The 23789-nt window shown below is 45.4% G+C and overlaps 1 protein-coding gene across 1 annotated transcript in view; it reads right to left on the reverse strand.

The window, feature by feature from the left end:
- Positions 1–23789, reverse strand: part of CDH13 (cadherin 13) — a 1208179-nt gene that overhangs the window by 1109986 nt on the left and 74404 nt on the right. The window lies entirely within an intron of this gene.

Below are 23789 nucleotides of genomic sequence, written 5' to 3' on the forward strand. Positions count from 1 at the left end.
CATATAGATAGGCATAGTTTAATGGGACAAAGCCAAAACAGATTTAGCCAAGAGAAGTCTTGCCTCACAAATTTGCTACATTTTTTTGAAGGTATAAATAAACATGTGGATAAAGGTGAGCCAGTTGATATAGTGTATCTGGATTTCCAAAAAGCATTCCACAAAGAACCTCATGAGATACTTCTAAGGAAACTAAAATGTCATGGGATTGGGGGCAGTGTCCTATTGTGAATTGCCAACTGGTTAAAAGATAGAAAATAGAGAATAGGGCTAAATAGTAAATTTTCCCAATGGAGAAATGTGAATAGCGGAATGTTCCAAGGATCTGTTCTGGAACCACTGCTTTTTAATATGGGGCGGATTTTCAGAGCCCTGCTCGCGTAAATCCGCCCAAAACCGGGCGGATTTACGCGAGCAGGGCCCTGCGCGCCGGGAAGCCTATTTTACATAGGCCTCCCGGCGCGCGCAGAGCCCCGGGACTCGCGTAAGTCCCGGGGTTCTCGGAGGGGGGCGTGTCGGGGGGCGGGCCCGGTCGTCGCGGCGTTCCGGGGGCGTGTCGGCAGCGGTTTGGGGGCGGGTACGGGGGCGTGGCTACGGCCCGGGGCGGTCCGGGGGCGTGGCCGCGCCCTCCGTACCCGCCCCAGGTCGCGGCCCGGCGCGCAGCAGGCCCGCTGGCGCGCGGGGATTTACGTCTCCCTCCGGGAGGCGTAAATCCCCCGACAAAGGTAAGGGGGGGGTGTAGACAGGGCCGGGTGGGTGGGTTAGGTAGGGGAAGGGAGGGTAAGGTGAGGGGAGGGCAAAGGAAAGTTCCCTCCGAGGCCGCTCCGATTTCGGAGCGGCCTTGGAGGGAACGGGGGGAGGCAGCGCGGCTCGGCGCGCGCAGGCTATACAAAATCGATAGCCTTGCGCGCGCCGATCCAGGATTTTAGTGGATACGCGCGGCTCCGCGCGTATCTACTAAAATCCAGCGTACTTTTGCTTGAGTCTGATGCGCAAGCAAAAGTAGGCTGATCGCGCTTCTTTTAAAATCTACCCCTATATGTATAAATGACCTGGAAATGAGAACGAAGACTAAGGTGATCAAATTTGCCAATTACACAAAATTATTCAGAGTTCTTAAATTGGAAGAGGATTGTGAGAAATTGCAAGAGAACTTTGCAAAACTGGGAGATTAAGCATGCAAATGGAAAATGAAATTTAATGTGAACAAGTGCAAAGTGAAGAGTAACTCAAATTATATATAACTACACAATACAAGGTTCCACATTAGGAGTCACCATTCAGGAAAAAGATGTTGGCATCATCGTTGATAAATATTGAAATCTTCTGCTCAGTGTGCAGCAGCAACAACCAAGAAAGCAAATAGAATGCTAGGAATTATTAGGAAAGGAATTGTGAATAAAACAGAGAATATCATAATGCCTTTGTATCGCTCCGTGGTGCGACCTCATCTTGAGTATTGTGTGCAGTTCTGGTCAGTGCATCTCAAAACAGCTATAGCAGAATTAGAAAAGGTTCAGAGAAGGGCGACCAAGATGATAAAGGGGATGGAACAATTCCCCTATGAAGAAAGGCTAAAGAGGTTAGGACTCTTTAGCGTGGAGAAGAGACGGCTGAGGGGAGATATGATTGAGGTGTATAAAATAATGAGTGGAAAGGAACGAGTAAACGTTAATCACTTGTTTACTCTTCAAAAAGTACAAAGACCAGGGGATACACAATGAAGTTACTAAATAATACATTTAAAACTAATAAGAGAAAATATATTTTTTACTCAATGCACAATTAAGCTTTGGAATTCGTTGCCAGAGGATGTGGTGAAAAGTATTGGTACAGATGTGTTTGAAAATGGCTTAGACAAGTTCCTGGAGGAAATGAGTGGGCCTGCACCACCGTACGCGGAGCCCACCATATAACCTGGTGCCGCGTACGGCATTCCTGGTCACATCCTCAGGTGGGGGGCTCCAACCGTTAGCCGAGCCGCAGTGCGGCTCATCTTTTCCCCTCTCGCGCCGGCCCGACGCACACGATGAGAAAGGCAGGGCACCCATCTTGCAGTTGGCAGTTTTTTTACCAGGAGATCCAGTTTTTTTTTTCATCTCGCGGCACCCCCAACCCCTTTTGTTTTTCTCGGGTCTTTGGCGGTTTCGCGCACAGTGAGCCTCACCTACCTGGACTTATGTTTCTCTTGGGTGAGTTCCGGGGTGTGCATGCATGTAACCCAACTCCCCCCACCCGGTAGCGACCGGTGATGGAGGATCTGCCTGGGGGACCAGGCCGAGAAGGGCAGAGCTTGGCCGGCGGGGCTAAGGTTGGGGACGGGGCAGGGGTGAGTCCGCGCAGTTGGAGCTGTGGGTGTTGGTCAGACCCCTGCAGCTTGTGGTCGAGGGGAGGGGCATGGTGTATGGATGGCGATGCGATCTCCCCTCCCGCCCTCTCTTGCCTTGTATTAAGGGCAGTAGTTGCCGTCTGTGGGCTAGTTGCCCCATGTCTTCTGCTAAGGATAGTTTTCAATATTCCAGGTAGGCTGCCTCCCATACCTTCCAGTAAAGGTAGTGGCAGGGCAACACATAAGCCAGTAAGAATCATAGCTACACAGGGCTATCATCCGCCTACATTTTCAGACTTAAAACATTGGCTGGTAGGCATTTAAAAAAAAAGAATTTCATTTATCTTCTCCTCTTGTTGTATATTGTATCTACGTCCTGCTTCTGCTTCTTATCAGATTATATAGGTAGTAGAGGCATTTTGTTTGCACACCTTTTATTTAAAGGTTGTTCGTCTCAACTGGAAGCACGCAGATGCTTCCGCAGTATGGCAGCCGGTTAGCTGCATAATGGGACACTCTGACCGTGCGGCATTAGGATATTGTACCATACATTCAAACTCCAATTGGTATGAGTTCTGGTTTCGTAAATCAGGAGGTCATGAGTTCACCAATCTTATTTTTCTGGCTTCTAGCATTGGCATGCAGGCAACTTAAAATTTCAGTTAATTCTCTTCCAATCTTATTGCATCCATGGCCTGTTTGCACCCGCAGCCTGACTACGATCAGACGATATGGGTAACCATGGGGCATCCTCTATTTTCCTTCTTGAGTCCCATTGAGTGATTTTAGCCTCAGTTATATACCCAGTAGGAGACAGGGATAATGCGCAATGAGCCTTGGACATGACTCACACCAAGGCCATTGCTACATTGGCCAGCCGCGGAGCTCGTGACTGGCCTTCCTCACTTTCCCTGCCATCCTGCCGGGGGCGATTCCTGGATCCGCTGCAGGGCAGGGGGAGCGCTCCCAGCTCTGCTCTCCTCTTCGCAGCTCTGTCCACCACCGGAGAACCTCGAGTTGTGGCAAAGATGCCGCCGCAATCAGCCCCTTGCACCCGGCTTCCCAGGCGCGCGCCTCTCTAGATTATTTAAAGGGGCTGTGGCATGTCGGCTGCCGGCCCTTTTCTCTGATGTCACCAGTTCAGGAGCCTATAGTAGGCGAGACCTGACTCTCAGGACTTGCCTTGGCAACTGGTCTTCACACTAGTTGTGTGTTCAGTTGCTTGCCTCACTGTTTTGCCTGTGTTTCTGACTCTGACCACTGCTACGCCTGACCATGCTACGGATTGCTTCCTGTCTCTGACTATTGCTATGCCTGACCACACTACAGATTGTCTCCTGGCTCTGACCTTTGCTTCATCTGACTACACTTCTGGCTCCTGGCTGCCCTCTCGTTGTCACTCCGAAGATCTCAGATGGAGGCCCACCTAAGTCCAGCCAGCCCCAGTACCCAAGGGCTCAACCTGCAGGGAACAAAGGATGGTAGTGGCAAAGTTCCAGCCAGCCTCTGTCAACCAGCCAGCTCTGCCTACCGACGGTGGGGACCTAAGGGGCCCAAACCCTCAGGTAGCGTCAACCCCAACTCGGGCCAAGGGTCCACAAAACCTACAGAACCTAACAGATTGCCAAGGCCATGGACCCGGTGGACCTGTCTGCTCCCCAGGCTATTCCGGGCCTGGCCCAGAAGATCCAGGAGCAGTAACGATTCCTGGAGGCATTGGCTACCTCTATAGAATGCCTAAATGCCCGACTGGATTCTCAACCGGGGGACTTGACTGCACTGAAGTCTGTTCCCGGGCTCGTTCTGAAGCTCCAAAATCTCCAATCGACTTTAGAACTGGTAGTGGTGGATGTAAACCGTCTTGCTGCCCATCAAGACTTCCTGACCTGGAACATAGTCAACATGGATTTACCCAAGGGAAGTCTTGCCTAACAAATCTGCTTCATTTTTTTGAAGGGATTAATAAACATGTGGATAAAGGTGAACCGGTAGATGTAGTGTATTTGGATTTTCAGAAGGCGTTTCACAAAGTCCCTCATGAGAGGCTTCTAAGAAAACTAAAAAGTCATGGGATAGGAGGCAATGTCCTTTCGTGGAATATAAACTGGTTAAAAGACAGGAAAAAGAGAGTAGGATTAAATGGTCAATTTTCTCAGTGGAAAAGGGTAAACAATGGAGTGCCTCAGGGATCTGTACTTGGACCGGTGCTTTTCAATATATATATATAAATGATCTAGAAAGGAATACGACGAATGAGGTTATCAAATTTGAGGATAATACAAAATTATTCATAGTTAAATCACAGGCGGATTGTGATACATTACAGGAGGACCTTGCAAGACTGGAAGATTGGGCATCCAAATGGCAGATGAAATTTAATGTGGATAAGTGCAAGGTGTTGCATATAGGGAAAAGTAAACCTTGCTGTAGTTACACAATGTTAGGTTCCATATTAGGAGCTACCACCCAGGAAAAAGATCTAGGCATCATAGTGGATGCCTAGACGGCTCAGTGTGCTGAAGCAGTCAAAAAAGCAAACAGAAAGTTAGGAATTATTAGGAAGGGAATGGTTAATAAAACAGAAAATGTCATAATGCCTCTATATCGCTCCATGGTGAGACCACACCTTGTATACTGTGTACAATTCTGGTTGCCGCATCTCAAAAAAGGTATAATTGCAATGGAGAAGGTACAGAGAAGGGCGACCAGAATGATAAAGGGGATGGAACAGCTTCCCAATGAGGAAAGGCTAAAGAGGTTAGGGTTGTTCAGCTTGGAGAAGAGACGGCTTGAGGGGGAATATGATAGAGGTCTTTAAGATCATGAGAGGTCTTGAACGAGTAGATGTGAATCGGTTATTTACACTTTCGAATAATAGAAGGACTAGGGGGCATTCCATGAAGTTAGCAAGTAGCACATTTAAGACCAACTGGAGAAAGTTCTTTTTCACTCAATGCACAATAAAGCTCTGGAATTTGTTGCCAGAGGATGTGGTTAGTGCAGTTAGTGTAGATGGGTTTAAAAAAGGTTTGGATAAGTTCTTGGGGAAGTCCATTAACTGCTATTAATCAAGTTGACTTAGAGAATAGTTACTGCTATTACTAGCATCACTAGCATGGGATATACTTAGTTTTTGGGTACTTGCCAGGTACTAGTAGCTTGGATTGGCCACTGTTGGAAACAGGATGCTGGGCTTGATGGACCCTTGGTCTGACCCAGCATGGCAATTTCTTATGTAAATCTACAACAGGGTAGACACTAGGGATGTACATTTGTTTGAAATGAATGGGTAAAATGCAATGAATAAGATTATTTTCATTTCATTTGTGCACCCATCATGCATGGAGGGTGCCCACAAACTTAAAACAAACATTTTTGTTTAATTCATTTATGTTTCCATTCGAGTCTATGGTCCATTGAAAAGTACTATAACGAGACATGAAACTAAAGCAACCAACCATTGCCTGTGTGAGGTAGCAGCCAGGCTGAAGCCGTGGAGAGAGAAGTAAGTAAGTCATCAGGATGGAGGACCAATCAAGGTGAAGCAGTTTTGAACTAGCCAATTTGATGTGCAGTATCTATTCAATATGTATAAGGATATAGAAGACCTTTAAATGAATCTGATACCTGTTGAAAATTCAATGGAGGGTATGTCACCATGGAAGCACTCAGCACTCTCCCTCTCTCCTTAGGCAGACTCCAGCACTCTCTGCCACTCCACAACCCTCTCCCCCTATCCCAGTCTGACCCCAACCCCTCTACACCCTTGCCCCAATACTGCCCCTCCAGTCCAATCCCAGAACTTCCTGACCCTAGCACGGTGTGATCCTCCCCCCAAGCCAGTCTCACATGCTTTTCCTCCCAACCAACCCAACTCCAGAAGTCTTTATCCTCCTCTTTATCTCCTGCCCTGACACTCTCTGTCCCTCCTCCAGCCTGGCCCGGTACTCAGTGATTCCACCTGCAAAGGCTGACCTCAGCACACTCCAGGCCCCATGCCCAGCAGTCTATCACCAGTCACCACACTAGCCCTGATATTCTCTCTCTCCCCTCCCTAGTTTGGCCCTGACACTATTTGACCTCTGTCTAACTAATCCGACCTCAGTACATTGTGACTGTCTCCCTAATCCAACACGTTCTGACCCCTTACCCAGCCCAGCCATGCCTCTCCTTCCCTCCTCCCTAGCTCAGCCCCAGCACAGCGTTGCCTATCACGCTCCTCACCTAGGGGCTCTGGGTGTCTGTGACTGGAAGGTATGGAAGGAGATAGGGATGTTTGTGTGTCACATGGCTCTTGCAGGAGGAAAGGCAGGATTTGGGGCAGGTGAGAGAAATGTGTGAATATGTGTTAGGAAGAAGAAAGGACGTGTGTGAGTGGTCATGCCAGTGTATATGTGCATGGGTATGTGTGTGTGTATGAATAAGTCAGCATTTGAGTGTGCATGTGAGAGTGTACGTGTGTGCATGAATGAAGAGTACTGAGGTGAAATTCTTCTAAGCATAATGGAAAAGCAAGATCTAAAGGTGGCTAAACAGCTGGGAAAAGCAATAGCAAAAGTAAAAAATATGTTTGGCTGCATAGAGAAAGGAATAGTCAACAGAAAACAGGAGGTGAATTTGCCCCTGTATAGGATCCTGGTGAGACCTCACTTGGAATGCTGTGTACAGTTCTGGAGCCCGCACCTTCAAAAGGATAGAAACAGGATGGAGCCGGTCCAGAGGGCGGCTACTAAAGTTATCAATGGCCTTCATTCTAAAGCATATGGGGATAGACTTAAAGATATAAACATGTATACCCTAGCCTAGAGGAAAGGTGAGCTAGGGGAAATATGGTAAATGTTTCCATGCACAGGAGGTGAACCTCTTCCAATGGAAAGTAGGCTCTAAAATGAGGCTTCATGGGATGAGAGTGAAAGGGGATAAATTCAGGACTAATATTAGGAAATATTTCTTTACAGAGAACCTCCCAGTGGAGGTGGTGGAGACAAAAACTGCATCTGAATTCAAGAAGGCATGGGATCTCTAAGGAAGTCATGGGAGTTATAACGCTAAATTAATTGGGCAGATGAAGAGACTAGATGGGCCATACGTCTTTTTCTGCCATCATGTTTCTATGAGAAAGTCTGTCGTTACCTAAACCCCCACCCTCCCCCTCTACCTAATAGACTGGAGTCTGTGTGTATCTGAACATTTAACATTTGCACATATGTAAATGCACCCAGGCCCTCCAACCATCCATCTACCCACCCCAACCTTTACCCAGTCTCAGGTCCACGGGATGTCTCTGGGACAGGAGCAAGCCCTGTCATTCCTGCTTCCCTGCTCCAGTTTGTGAAAAAGGTCACCAGTCCACCAGAGGCGGGCGCTATTATGTAATACGACAGTCATAAAACAATGTTTCCAGCCACGGGTTCACCTGTGATCATTTTTGCAAACCGAAGCAGTGAAGCAGAAGCAATAGGGGATCACTCCTACCTCATGAACACTCGGCAAACCCACAACCGGATAAAGGCTGGGGGGAGGGGAATCTTAGGGGCATTGGTGGAATTCCATTTGATTTTTTTGTAATAATAATAATAATAAGCAAATTTTGGGGTTAGTGGCTTTTGAGGTGTTCATGTGTGCTAGAACATGCATGTATACCCTTCTCCTCAGCAACAGACTCCATATCATGCTGAGCATTATACACAGTATAGAAGAAGGACATGTGAGTGTGAATGGAAATGGGTTGTGAGGGAAAATATGAGAGTAGATATGTATGTGTGAGCGAGAATATGTGAGAGGGCATATGAGTGTGTTAGGAGTTAGATGTGAGAGGTTGTCTGAGTGTATGTGAGGAATATATGGAGTGGTAGATGTGGATTTGTGCGTGTGTGTGTGAGGGAGAATATGTGAATGGATGTGTAAGAGGACTTGTGTACATGAGGGAGCAGATATGAGTGTGTGGGGATAGATAGGGGTGGTAGGGTGTGTGGTAGAGTCTGAGGGCAGATGTGAGTGGGAGTGAGCATGTGCACATAAGGGAGAATGTGTGAATGGACATGTGTGCATGAGAGATTAGATGTGTGAGGGGGTAGATGTGAGTGTGTGTGTGTGTGTATGAGGGGCTACACATGAATTGGGATTGCATGTGTAGTGAGATGGGTGGGCATATGAAGAGATATGGGGTAGATGTGAGTGGGCAGGTGTGGGAGTGAGCATGTGTGTTGGGGGGGATAGATGTGAGGAGTAATGTGTGGGAGTAGGGTAGTTGTGGGAGTCCGAGGATGTACCTATGAGGGAGCAGAAAGGGAGTGCACATACTGCCCTTCTTCCTCCCCCCCAAGCGAATGCAATCTGAGAGTGACTGGATATGAAATGCCCAGGGGCCTTCGTGGTCCACATGCTGTTCCGAGGGCAGGAACAATCCCCTGCCGCTCCAGCCCCACTGCTCCAGTTTTGCAAGATGACTGCCTGCCAACCCGAGACCGGCACCTTTATGTTGTACAGTACAGCTAGTGCTTTATATAAACAGATTGCAAAGAGTCTGCAGTAGTGTAGTAGGTAGGAAAAATAGGCAGATAAGTTGAGTCTAGCAGCTTTCATTTTCTATCAGTTTCTCAGTTTCTATGTATGTTGTTAGTTATCTATCATGGAGCTCTAGGATGTGACACTCAGACTCAATTACTAACCTGAAAATTCACAATTTAAATAACCAAGAGGCTGACTAGAACAGCACAACTAAGGCAAGCATATTACATGCACCTGTTTGATGTTTAAAGGCCATAAGACATTGATTAAAAGCTTTGAAAAGATTTTAAATAACTGGAAATTATAGGTTTGCAAGTAAAAAAAACAAACAAACAAGAAAAGCATACAACCTCAAGAACATCTAGTTCAATTTTATTTATAATTTAAAGAGCATTCTTTTCATTATAAAAGCACTGACAAAGAGGATTTGAGAGAACCACTTAGGTTTCTGCAAGATGTCAACAATAAAACCAACTAGCACTTTAATCTCTTAAATGCTCATTTAGAAAACAAATTGAAAATAGTGAGAAAAGTGTCAATTCTCTTTAACAAATATGTTGGACCTATCACAAATATTTATTCAATTGAAGTGCCATTTTAGAATAAGATTTATGGCCCTAATCTACATGGGAGAAGGTCTCAGCTCCAGGGCCGCCATACCTTTTGGGGAAACCAAGCTATGTAACTTTAACCTTGCTCGTTGACCAAATCTATGTAGCTGTTCACCAATGAATATTCATGGTGCATATAGCCCCTGAAAACCAGCTCGGAGAACCCTTGAGGACAGGAGCAGAGAACCCCCTAATCTATAGCTCATGTATTTTTCGAAAAAACACAATGCATGTGAAGGAAAAAAAAAGGTTCCCAGTCATTGCCTTTCATGCCATAACTAAGTGCAACCCTGCTTGCAGCATATCAAAAAAATATATATTTTCACCTTACTGTATCTTTTGCAAAATAGATTTTCATTATTGTGCTAGTTGGCGGCTTTTCCACCTTGAAACTGTTGACACAATAACAGATTGCTGTGTTCACTGTATTTGCTGATCTCTATTCAAATGCACAGTTAGCCAAGTTTTTTTTTTTCCTTTTGTTGCCTTGTCAGGTTAATCCCTAGAAAGTATCACCTCATAATACCAAGGTATAAAACTGTGAGAAAGCTCAGTGCTCTGATACTGGAATGAAATGTGCTATGCATTAGGGCTAGGGGCTTTTTCTCCTGAAAAATCCTCACTATGGTGCACCACCAAGAACTCTGTAAGGTGACCTGGGACTGAAATTCTACGTTGGGAAACGTTTTCTCCTGCAAAATACAAACCATGGTGTTTGAAAGTGGTCTTTGCGGTTATACTCCTATAGTTACCGGAAATAAGGGGGGGGGGGGGGGGGGAGAACGGAGGAGAGCAAGCACGGGAGGAAACAGCACCAATCAGCAAGCCTAGCACATGAAACGTAAACGTAAGCAGCACCATGTGCTGACGGGTCCCAGGAATGTTCCAGCACAGTCAGGAAGAGAACAGCAAAATTCTGGAGCACGCATCCGACTGCATCCTGGGGCTGATGGAATAAGGAGCGTTAAAGCCTGTTTGGTAAAGAGGCTCCACTTCCTTGTTCTCCTTCGTTTATACAACTTTTCATTTTTCCCCAAACTTTTAAGGGCCTCATTCCTGTTCACCATTGTATAACTTCATTTCATTTCTCAGTCTCGTAAGCGTTAACAAAGTCCAAGATGATACTTAATCTCACATTTGCTTTTCTTGGTCTAGCAACGTGGAAACTTGCTTCCTCTTCTCCCAGGTATCCTTTTCCAAGCGCATTCATACGTTTTAAAAAAAACACCTGTCTAAAGCTGCATCCTTTAGAAAATATCCACACTTTTAATACTTTTTTTGCTGAAATATTTCTTTTTCATTCTCTCCCATCCTGACAACTCTGTGTTATACCCAACTCTAAGTCTCCACCTTAAATGACGACGCCTTCGTTTTACCATAACTACGATCATGAAAAGTCAGCTCATTAGTGCTCCTAATGATATACTGGAAACGATAGGGCAAGCTGTCAAATTTGCCCATTAACATTTTTACAGTTCTTAAATTTCTTTCTTTGAGCATGGTGGTGGCATTAGAGTCATTTTATGTAAGACTGGAGACTGTCAATCTTGTCGATACCTCATTTGAAATGCCTTTTAAAATGTGTACCTTTCCTAGGCTTCAAAAATAGATTTAGGACAGAAATCCAGAGATGCCAACCTAGTAATTTGCCAGCAAGACCACCCCCCAGTTTCTCTTCTTCTGGAAAAAAAAAATGGTGAGAATTACTTGGGACAGATATAAAGTGCCATCAGCCTGGTACAGGCTACAATATTTATGAGTTAATAAAAAGTCTCAGTACAACAGTGCCACTTGCTTTATTATAATATCTATCATAGATAATTGGATAGGAAAATACATAGAAATTAAATAAAGCTAATTTAGAACATAATATGTACTTTTTAATACAGTGACAAAAATTCTCTCAGCACATGCAGCATTCCTCTGGATGCATTTTAAGTATAAGAAAAGAAAACCCAAACCATGAGGAAATATTAAAATAATTAGTCTTGGAATACTCACTTTACATGATATTATGTCAAGACAATCATCTAATGAGACTTCTTTAAGAAGATAAATATAAACCCATCTAATCATCATGGCACTATAGCTCCTTTAGTGTAATTTCCTTTCGCAAGGCTCCTTTGAAATGGTTTTCTACTGATATCATGCTTTGCAAAGTCTTAGCTTAGGGAATTCTCTTGCAGTAATTTAATTCTAGGCTTGTGCAGGAAAATATCTCTCTTGCACACTTCTGGCAGTACTTAAGCAGGGGTAAGCGCAGCCACCTTCGGAGGGTGCTGAGAAAAAAAGTTTCAAAGGTTTTATCATCACTGCTTGGGTGATGATATGGAATTCTTCCTGTCAATGAATTAAAAAGGCATAGAGTCATCTATAACTTGCAGATACATAATCTGTCTCAGAGAAGTGGGTTCAATGATTTACAGCAACTACAAAGAATTCTCTGGGGACAGTATGAACCTGTGCAGATACCTTTTCTGGCACTTATGCTTGTCCTGTTTTGGCCCCACTAATAGCAGGAAGGCATTTGACTACAGCCCAGTGGAGCCCAACTCCTAGTGTGTCCTGCCATTTTCTCCATCCTCACCAGAGAAGTCAGCAAGGACTTCCAGGGAGTCTGGCAACTCAGGGAAAAGACTTGAATATACAGTCCTGACCCTCCCCCCCCCCCCCCCTAACTTCTCCTCCTCCTCAACTCCCATGCATGCTCCCTCTCCCACAGTTGCTCCTCCGCCCTCCCACATGCTTACAAGGAAGAGCAGTGAAACTGGGAGCAGACCCACTCTGCCCCTGTACTCCTGATCTGCTTGCCATGGCCTGGAGGGTAGGGTTAGGAACCTGGACATTTTTGTAAAGAGAAAGGAGGAGGGGATGGCCTTTGCCCTTACTATGTCACAGGGGCTACCGGTGCCATTGGTCAGCCCCTGTCACATGGTAGGAGCACAAGATGGCGCGGGCCATCCAGTGCTCCTACCATGTGACAGGGTCCGGCCAATGGCACGGATACCCTGTCACATTGATAAGGGCAAAGGGCCATCGGCGCCATTTTGATTAGTGGCAGCCAACGGCCCGGGAGTGGGAGATCACTCCAGGGACCCCCACTGGACCACTAGGTACCTGTAAAAAGCTTTTGGGGGGAGGGGTCTGGAGTATGGGGGAAGCTAAGGTATTAGTTTTAAAGAGTCAGGGTGGGTTTTTTGTTTATTGGCTCGGGCGCAGCTGATAAACAAAACCGCGATCAGGCCTGATGAAAAAAAACCACATGTGAATCGGAACCGGAATCCGAACCGATTCACATCTCTAGTACTCATAACTCTCAGTCTCTTTCCACTACAGCACAGCCTAGCAGAGGATTCGCTGTTCCAGCGTTCTGTGAGAGACCTGCCCAGCCGTGCTCAACATCTACTACTCACCACTGCCACCTCTGGTGGCTTCCAAAACTATTTAATAAAAGATCCAAATCTGTGTTTGTGTGTCCAGAGTCTAGCCTGAAACTGTAGTCCCTCACGGGACTGCCCCCCGTGGGCGTGGTCAGCTGCCACAGTGTCCAAGGATCCACCCAAACATCAATAACCATAACAAGTGTTTACTGAAGAGGATGTTGAGGAGATACCCGTATCGGAGAAGGTCTTCAATAGTGATGATTCAGATGGACTGAGCCAAATCACAGTGAACCTAGAAGATGTGGTAGGCCTGATTGACAAACTGAAGAGTAGTAAATCACCTGGACCGGATAGTATACACCCCAGGGTTCTGAAGGAACTAAAAAATTAAATTTCAGACCTATTAGTAAAAATTTGTAACCTATCATTAAAATCATCCATTGTACCTGAAGACTGGAGGGTGGCTAATGTAACCCCAATATTTAAAAGAGCTCCAGGGGTGATCCGGGAAACTACAGACCAGAGAGCCTGACTTCAGTGCCAGGAAAAATAGTGAAAAGTGTTCTAAATATCAAAATCACAGAACATATAGAAAGACATGGTTTAATGGAACAAAGTCAGCATGGCTTTACCCAAGGCAAGTCTTGCCTCACAAATCTGCTTCACTTTTTTGAAGGAGTTAATAAACATGTAGATAAAGGCGATGTAGTATATTTGGATTTTCAGAAGGCGTTTGACAAAGTTCCTCATGAGAGGCTTCTAGGAAAAGTAAAAAGTCATGGGATAGGTGGCGATGTCCTTTCATGGATTGCAAACTGGCTAAAAGACAGGAAACAAAGAGTAGGATTAAATGGACAATTTTCTCAGTGGAAGGGAATGGGCAGTGGAGTGCCTCAGGGATCTGTATTGGGACCCTTACTTTTCAATATATTTCTAAATGATCTGGAAAGAAATACGACAAGTGAGGTAATCAAATTTGCAGATGATACAAAATTGTTCAGAGTAGTTAAATCACAAGCAGATTGTGATAAATTGCAGGAAGACCTTCTGAGACTGGAAAATTGGGCATCCAAATGGCTGATGAAATTTAATGTGGATAAGTGCAAGGTGATGCATATAGGGAAAAATAACCCATGTTATAGTTACACAGTGTTAGGTTCCATATTAGGAGCTACCACCCAAGAAAGATCTAGGCATCATAGTGGATAACACATTGAAATCGTCGGTTCAGTGTGCTGCGGCAGTCAAAAAAGCAAACAGAATGTTGGGAATTATTAGAAGGGGAATGGTGAATAAAACGGAAAATGTCATAATGCCTCTGTATCACTCCATGGTGAGACCGCACCTTGAATACTGTGTACAATTCTGGTCGCCACATCTCAAAAAAGATATAGTTGCGATGGAGAAGGTACAGAGAAGGGCGACCAAAATGATAAAGGGAATGGAACAGCTCCCCTATGAGGAAAGACTAAAGAGGTTAGGACTTTTCAGCTTGGAGAAGAGATGGCTGAGGGGGGATATGATAGAGGTGTTTAAAATCATGAGAGATCTAGAACAGGTAAATGTGAATCGGTTATATACTCTTTCAGAGAATAGAAAGACTAGGGGGCACTCCTTGAAGTTAGCATGTGGCACATTTAAAGCTAATCGGAGAAAGTTCTTTTTCACTCAATGCACAATTAAACTCTGGAATTTGTTGCCAGGGGATGTGGTTAGTGCAGTTAGTGTAGCTGTGTTTAAAAAAGGACTGGATAAGTTCTTGGAGTCCATTACCTGCTATTAATTAAGTTGACTTAGAAAATAGCCACTGCTATTACTAGCAACAGTAGCGTGAAATAGACTTAGTTTTTGGGTGCTTGCCAGGTTCTTATGGCCTGGATTGGCCACTGTTAGAAACAGGATGCTGGGCTTGATGCGCCCTTGGTCTGACCCAATATGGCATGTTCTTATGATAACTCAGACGTTATCCAGCTAAATGAATATTTGGGCACTTAGCCAGCAATATATACCTAGCTAATAAGTTAGCAGGCTAGAATTCAGCTGGCTTACCCCTAGATTCATCAAATTACTATAAATATAGCGGAAAAAGCACCGCAATAAAAAAAAAATGGCAAGGGCAAGTAACGCAAAGCACATTGCATTATCACATTGTGCGTTGTGTCAGTATGTGCCACATTGCAAAAGCGCGTCATATGTAATTTTACACGGCTAGCGTTGATTAGTGCATGGCGTGTTATTTTTCTAGTTTATATATCTCAGCTTCCTGCAGCTGCCTCTTTGAGGGTGTGTGAGGCATAGGAGGTCAGTTCTTGGATAGCGATTGGAGTAGTTTAGCTAGTGATTTCTAAGGGCTGTGTCCTTTGTTTTATTTATATATTTATTTATTTATTTAAAACATTTTATATACCGACTTTCACAGACAAAGTCTGACCAAGATGGTTCACAACTTCAAAATATAAAAAATTAAAAGAGATAACTAAACAAAAAACTGCATAACAAAAACCAAAATCAATAAATATAAATAAAATAAGTAAAGTAATAGATGGAAAAAAATACAATGTATAATTAAATCCCTAATTCTTTAACATAACTATACTAAGTTTTGTGTTTCTCATCTGTTTCCCTGTCCCTTTATCATTTGTCTTTTTCTATGTGTGAAAGTTTTTGTTAGTTTGCCACATTTGTCAGTCTTTTTTGGGGAGGAGTGAGGAGGAGTAGTGGTGATGGTGGAGGAGAGAAGAGGAGGAGTGGTGGTGGTTGTGGTGAGGAGGAGTGGTGATTGTGGTGAGGAGGAGTGTTTGTGGTGAGGAGTGAGGAGGAGGAGTGTGGTGAGTGGTGGTGGTGGTGTGGTGGTTGTGGGGAGGAGGAGTGAGGAGGATGGAGCTTGAGAGGCATGGGGAGAGAGGAGGAGAGGTGTGAGGAGAGGAGGTGGGAGGATGAGGGAAGGAGTGCTAGGAGGAGGAGTAGGGACAGGGACAGGAGTAGAGATAGGCAGGAGGGAAGGGATAGGAGGAGGGAGAATGGGATAGGCAGGTGATGACAGAGGGAGGAGGATGGCAGGCTAGGGATAGAGAGGGCAGAAGAGAAGGGACTTTGAAGGGTATGGGCAGGTGGGGGAAAGGAAGGGAGGGGAGAGGAGAGGGGAGTGGGAGGGAGAGTGAGGAAAGGGAGGACACCTCTCCAGAAGTGGAAATGACACCCCTTTCTGGCAGCTAGGCAGCAAGATGCCCTCATCACAGGACTCTCATGTTAAGTATGCAGGACAACGAGATGGTGATTGCAGGGGTCTGGAGCATTATGCCATGCTATTTGGCAAGCGTGCAGCCAAGACCTTGAAGGCAAGGGCCAGATCTGGCGCACCATAGCCCAGGTGATCTCTTGAAAAGAGACTCATGGCCAAGGCATGGTTCACCTGTAGGGAGCTGAAATGTGCAACTGCAGGTGCCTGGCCCCCAGACTACATTGTGAACATGTATGGCATTAAGGGGACGTTACAGTCATCATCACCCAAGACTATCTTGGGCCCCCTTACTTGTGTTATGACTCAAAGGCTATCTGTACCCAACCCTTTTTAGGTTTCGACTAAACAAAATATGTCATCTACTTGCAGGCTGCAGGAACAGGGTGTCAGCTGCTGTGTGACAACTGAGGAGGAGGAGTGAGGGAGTTGTGTTGTGTCAAGAATGTCCTCAGGCCGAGCAGAGTCCTAGAGGGCCGCTGCTGCTGTTTGGGCCCTGGCAGCCTTCCACAGACTGACTGGCACCCCTGCAGTGGCCTGGCTTGGGGATCTGTATAATATGTGTAAGGTAAGGATGACCTTACAGGTAGTATCCAGATCCCCATGACAGCCCACTACAGGGATGGCAGACAGTCTGTGGAAGGCTGCCAGGCCCCAAACAGCAGCAGCGGCCCTCTAGGACTCTGCTCTTGGCCTCTGGGCATTTTCGACACAACACAACTCCCTCACTCCTCCTCCTCCTCAGTTGTCACACAGCAGCTGTTCCTGCAGCCTGCAAGTAAACAGCGGTGGTGAATGGAAAGGTTGGTTAGTGGACAAGTAAAGCGCTGAAGTTTTAAGCTAAACCTGTTCCCTAGATTCTACAGTAGATACGTTCCACCACCTCTATGTCTGCACAGTAAACCTATTGACCTACATATGGCAGAATGCACGTAGCCCTACCCTGCCAGCATATACAGATGACAGAGTGAGTGTCAAAATTATGGGGTATGAGTTAGCAGCCTCTATATCAACTGTCCATGATATGATCCACAGAGAGGAGGTTATGGAGACCAGTGTCCGGAAAAAGGGAACCTCAAATAGGACTGCTGCAGGCCTCAGGCCCTGCCAAGCAAACCAGCCCCACAACCCCCACCCCCCATGCACCAGATATCTACTACATGCTGGCACTAACCACTCCCCCAAACCAACATAGATGGCATGAGGGGGTCCTTGGCACTCTGCGTTCCTGCCGTCCCTGCATCCCCGCATTCAGTGGACAGCTTCTTAACACCCACAGCCTCCCTCCCAAAACTGAAAAGCCTCCCTGGCACCTGAAGCTTTGGGAATCCCGCACACCCCCAACTAACTGGACTATTAGGCCCACTCCAGGCACTGGGTGGAAAAGCCTCAGGGAGTGGGAGATGGAAGGTACGCATAACAGGCAGATGTCAACTCATCTCGAAATGTTAGACTGCATCGTTGAGGTCTGACACCGGCAAGTTTCACATTCTCGCCCTCTCAACACAAGCTATAAACAGTGAGCGGCCTAGGGGGAATGTAAGAGTACTACTTGTGAGCCCATTCATACAGCAGTCCATACTGCCATCTCTCTGAGGCTCCCCCTTCTCAAGAGGGGAAGCACTGGATCACCGGTGTCCAAAGCCAGTGTGTGCAAAACAAATGCACACACACTGCCTGCGCTGGAGTATGCATTAGTGTAGTAAGGGAGGTACCTACAAGTGCAACAGCACTCTCCAGACATTGAGATTGACAGAGGCTAATGCAGCACGTCACTCACCAAGATGCACATATCTGTTGGGTACTAACTACCTGCAGCACTTTGTGCACCTACACATGACCAATGTCATCAAACATTATTGTTGTCTGTTGCAGCCTCTCCCTAACTGCTAATGAGGTAGTCCTAGTCCTTACTCGGCACAGAAGATTATCTACACCTGTCTGCATAAAAGACATCTGTCAAAGGCTTATATGAAATGTATTATGTATAAAATTGACCTAGAAAATATATTTTCTAGAAAATGTATATGCTATTACATCGACCTAGAATATGAGCATTGAAACAGAATGGGAATGTTGACGCAGCAACCATAGGCTGATATTGTAAACCATTGTGATCTGATGTTGGAACGATGGTATATATGAAGCGCCTAAATAAATAAATAAATAATTTGTCTGAGGTTCTGACATAGGCTCCTCAAGGCCTCAGTTGGCACTAAATGCGTGTCTGGCAAGAGACCAATACAGAAAGGGCATAAGACATCATGCCAGCCACATAAGACTTCTGGGAGCAGTAGGCCTATACATTTAGTACTGTGGCCAATTTACTATGGAGGCAGCTTCTAGACCTCTAAGGTCATCAGCTGACAACACCTTCTCTAGCCTTACTGCTCTTCCAAAGCTGATCATTGAGAGTCTATCAGCACACCTGACCTGCTCACCATTAACTGTAACAATCACAAACCCCACGAGACTTAGCCTATAGGACAGCTGCTCTTCCAGCTTGCCCACAAGTCCTGCCAGCCATGTGGATCAGCAAGGGCCTGCAACCATAAAACTACAGAAAGGTGGGGAGGGACCTTGGAAACAGAACAATCTGCAAGCTGTTTGCCAAAGGACTGCTTAGCCTATGTGCTTTAAGGGTGGTCACAGACAGCATTAGGACTATAACTGATATTAACTATGGCTCCAAGCAAAATACTCTGCATACTTTCTGGGTACATACATACATACATACATATATGCAGCAGCACCACATGGACTAACTGTGAGTTACAACAGCCAAGGGCCTTGCAGCACCCTGACATTTCCATATCTGATTAAGGTTACCTGTGATGAGTCAGTCGACACAAAGAGCTTCTAACATCCCTTAGCGTTGGGTTCTATGACGTGAACCTTTTCTTAGGAGAGATATGGGTTTTCTTAGAGTCATTAGGAATGATACTGTGATGGTGACATTTCAGAGGTGATTGGAAAATACAAGTGAAGACAGGACACCATCTGATTCCCAATCCTGCCTTTACAGAGTCTGACCTCAATCCTTGTGAAGCCTCCCAGAGAAGCTAACCGAATAGCCAAGGCCCTCACCTTCTGCACATAATTGACAAATAGCCTAGGTTGGTGTAGAGAGGTGCATCTGTGTATGGGTGCATGCAACCACAAAGAGGTATGCTAGCTTGGCAGCATGTAGCACAGGCACTTTACCTAAGGCTGTAAGTGAAGGCCTGCTAGGTGAGCACTCTGATGTCAGAGTGAAAATGCAATACTATAAATAACTGCATGCAGGGGAGTAAAACCAGGCATCGATCAACATGTCCTGTAACTCTGGAGCCAGTTGGTAACCATAGTCAGCAGTGGCTCTGAAACTGCTGAGGCAGTGCTGTCAGCTGTGTCTTGGCATGCCCATATGACACCAAGCCTCCCCAATACAGGTGTATAACGTCACATGCACAGGTTTCTCAGCTATGGGATGAGGCTGCAACAAGGAAACTCTGTCATTGATAACTTAAACTGTGCCTTTAAGCTTCAGAGCTAATTGTGATTTATAGCATTTCTAGAGCAGTTGCTCTCCATGTTCGAGGCCCAGCTGAATTTCCATCATACCTATGGCTCTATCTCATCCACATGAGAGAGCTAGGACGGGGTCCTATGGGGAGGCCCGCCAAGCCAAACATCGCTAACTAGGCCAAGCTATGTACAGTGTGTTGGCAGTCATACACAGACTCTCTTGCAACACATGCCTCTTTTAGTCTCACTATCATGCAGAAAACAATGCCAGCCACATGTATTTGATGATATCTTTACTTTGACTACTGTTTTTTTTTAAGTATAGTCTACTGCTCCATTGTCAAGAGGAATCCTAAGTAGGCATACATGTTTTCTGTTACACACTGACCCAGGCAGAGGAGCAGTGAGTGAAAGAAAGATGATACAGAGGAGGGCAGCATCAAACACTCTACTAGCCTCCATTCCCTGGAAGTTGATAGGGTATAACAGGCAAAGTAACGTTATATAAGGTTTTGCCAAAGCTGGTTGACAGCATGGTGTCCTCAGCTTGTGCAGGTGCATATTAGAGAGCTGGTAGTCCATGATGTAGAGCGAGATTATGGAAGATACAACAGAGTAGTACTATATCTTCTACTTCGGGTGAGGCATACATTAAAGCTCCACCTGTTTTGTCCAAACAGTGAAATCTACTTTTGAGAACTCCGAAGGTGCTTTCAATGACACAGCAGGTAGAACATAAGGCCTCATTGTACCTCATCTCCACTGGCGTGTTAAGAACATAAGAACATGCCATACTGGGTCAGACCAAGGGTCCATCAAGCCCAGCATCCTGTTTCCAACAGTGGCCAATCCAGGCCATAAGAACCTGGCAAGTACCCAAAAACTAGGTCTATTCCATGTTACCGTTGCTAGTAATAGCAGTGGCTATTTTCTAAGTCAACTTAATTAATAGCAGGTAATGGACTTCTCCAAGAACTTATCCAATCCTTTTTTAAACACAGCTATACTAACTGCACTAACCACATCCTCTGGCAACAATTTCCAGAGTTTAATTGTGCGTTGAGTAAAAAAGAACTTTCTCCGATTAGTTTTAAATGTGCCACATGCTAACTTCATGGAGTGCCCCCTAGTCTTTCTATTATCCCAAAGAGTAAATAACCGATTCACATCTACCCGTTCTAGACCTCTCATGGTTTTAAACACCTGTATCATATTCCCCCTCAGCCGTCTCTTCTCCAAGCTGAAAAGTCCTAACCTCTTTAGTCTTTCCTCATAGGGGAGCTGTTCCATTCCCCTTATCATTTTGGTAGCCCTTCTCTGTACCTTTTCCATTGCAATGGAATGGTAATGGGGTTGAGAAGCCAGGTATGCAACCATACCCAGAATCTCCTGTCGCAAAGAGAGATTTAGGGCATCAATCACAGCACAGTCACTTAGAGATCTGGCCGACAAATTACTTGAAAGTTAACACATAGAAAGTGTATAGTCCCTGCTCACACACCAAACTTTATGTCAAGTGCATTGTTTGCCCTCACAAGATTAGCAGGCCTCTGCAGCATGGGGAGAAAAAGGCAGGCCCTGGGCCAATGAACTGCAGACATAAGTGTACAAACCACGTGTTATATAAGCAATGCTGTTACATCCCCACAGGCCCCCCCCCCCAATATCTGTGCTGTTTGCCACAAATACTTAGCCAGAGATGGAATAAAGAAAGAAGCATCTCTCTTACCTATGAGCCAACTATCAACATTTTCCCACAGGCCCGATTTCCTAGGTATAAAGGAATCATGCGCAACTCCTGGATTCCTAGCCACCTTGCCGAGAATGTGCATTTGAGCATCACAGACCACTTGCAGCTTAGTAAGGCCTAGTACAGCAGTCCAGCAGACAGAATTATACAACATTGATGGAGTGGAAGAGCTTTCTGTTGCAGAAGATCTCTTCCTTGTCAAGGGGGTGGGATGATGGCCATGTGAGTGCAGTTGATAGTTCCCAGAACATTGTGAAATTTTGCAAAGGAATAAAAGCCTCTCTTCAAGTCAATCAAGTCCTGCCTGTCCTGAGGAAATGCTATGTAGTGATCAATGCAGTCAGAGATAGCTGTTATGATCTGGTCCAGATAGCGGGAAAATGTGGTTTGGGACATTCCCCCACGATCCCAACTGTTGTTTGGAAGGAGCCAGTTGTCATGAAAAGCAGGGTGGCCAATAGTTTGATGAGGGACCTTTCTGTGGGACCCTTCCGTGACCAGATCCAGATCCCCTCAGATTTCTTCATACAATTCTAGGATAGCCCAAGAGCTGAGGCAATACCTGCTAATCACATAATCCTCTGGCATGCCCAGCAATGAGGCTCGGGGAGGAAAGATGCGCTCCCTGAATCTCCTCTGCTATGGCCGCCTGCATACCAGGCACTGCTGTGGGCCTGAACCTTCTCCCTGCGGGGCCAGTGGCTCGGCCTCCAGTGCAGGGAATTCCCTAGGAGAAGGTGGAACTGCCCTTGCCTGTTCTTGTGGTGGTTGATGTTCCTTTTGTGTTTGTCTGCAGCGAGCCTCCCAAAGCATCCAGTATCCCCCAACAAGTAAACTTGCCTCAAACATTACGGGTTTAGGAAGAATGGCCAGGTAAGAACAGGTGTTTTAATTGGCTCAGGAGAGCTTGGTAGGAGTGTCTGATAGAATACCTCTTTTTATCGCATTTGTTAATAGCCGTGATCTGTGATAATGGCTGCAGGTACGTGATAAAAAGTTTTTTTCACCATACCGCAAAAAAAAAAAAAAAATTTGTTATTTTTTACATTAAATCCCACATTACTGTGCGTTACTCTACCGCATTCCGCACTAGCAGAATCTGATTTCCATTAACTCCTCCTACTTGCATACTAAATGTAAACATACATACTAACGCGCATTGTGCTATTTATTGTGTGCGTTAGACCCATTTAACCCACGTTCGGGCCCTAGCGCATTTTGATGAGTGACCCGGTAAGTTGGGCATGTTCTGGGGTTCTAACAGGGAGGAGTTGAGTTAGCCGTCTATCTCCGATATTCAGAGTTAGCAGGATAACTTAGCCAGCTAAGCCTAGTTGGGCCAAAGAGTTGTCTTTATGTCAACCGGCTAACTAAGATAGCCAGCTGTATTCAATCGTGAAGTTTCACGATTGAATACACCTTCAAAGTTAGCCAGATAACTTTCTTCAGCTAACTGTACTATCTGGATAGTGACTGAATATGACCTCAAAGTCTTTATACCTCACCTTATTCTTCTTTGCTTAGAAAACAATCCTAACAGTTTTAGAAACTGAATTCTTTGTAGGTTGTGATACCACTTGATGGACCAACAGAATTACCCACAGACCATGCTGTACGTAAGCTTTTGAGGCCCCCTGTGGGATCTTTAGGGACAAAGGGCTAGGGAAACACATGCTGAAAATATACAAAATATGAATTTATATTTTATCAGAATCCAACAATTTTAAGATCATTGCAACAAAAAGCCTTCCATACGGGCCGATACAGAAAACCTCGCGGGAGAGCCGGCGAGCGCCCGCTCTCCCGACGCGCTCCCAGGCCACTCTCCTGGGCGTGTGATTCAAGAAGCCAAGGTATGCAAATTAGGGCTCGCCCTGTGCCGGCCAAAATTAACTTCTGCCTTTGGACAGGCGTTAATTTCTGAAAGTAAAATGTGCGGCTTACTGTAAAAGGGGTAAAAATAGCGCGTCGAAAACGCGCGGCCAAACAGGGGCTAAAGGTGCGCTCGGCTGAGCACACCATACTGAATCGGCCCGATAATCATTATTATGCACTAGGTATGTTTGGCAAATGTGTCTTTGTTAGTCTTAAGATATCTGGAGCTTTCATGGTTTCTCCTCCATATTTTTGGATTTTATTGTATTTTGATGGGGGAAGGTGTTTTTCTGACTTTTTCTGGCCCCCTAGGAAACAGGAGAGGGCCTGCTATAAGTCAGAGGAAGACGCAATGTGGTGGTTATGTTGTGATCATGTTTCACTGGATGCTGTTTTTGGCTCTGCTCTAAGCCACTCTGAGCTCCTTTTGGAAAAAAAAAAAAGTATAAATGGAAAATTGAAATAGAAACAGTGAGGAACTGCAGCCAAACACACCTAATATAAAGAAAGCCCTGTTAAATAAAGCAGTTTGCATTTAACTTTCTTGCCCAGCAAGCTTAGGATCAGGCTTCAAAGCAGTTTTCAG

Source organism: Rhinatrema bivittatum, chromosome 7, assembly GCF_901001135.1.
Source record: "Rhinatrema bivittatum chromosome 7, aRhiBiv1.1, whole genome shotgun sequence".
Lineage (NCBI taxonomy): Eukaryota > Metazoa > Chordata > Amphibia > Gymnophiona > Rhinatrematidae > Rhinatrema > Rhinatrema bivittatum.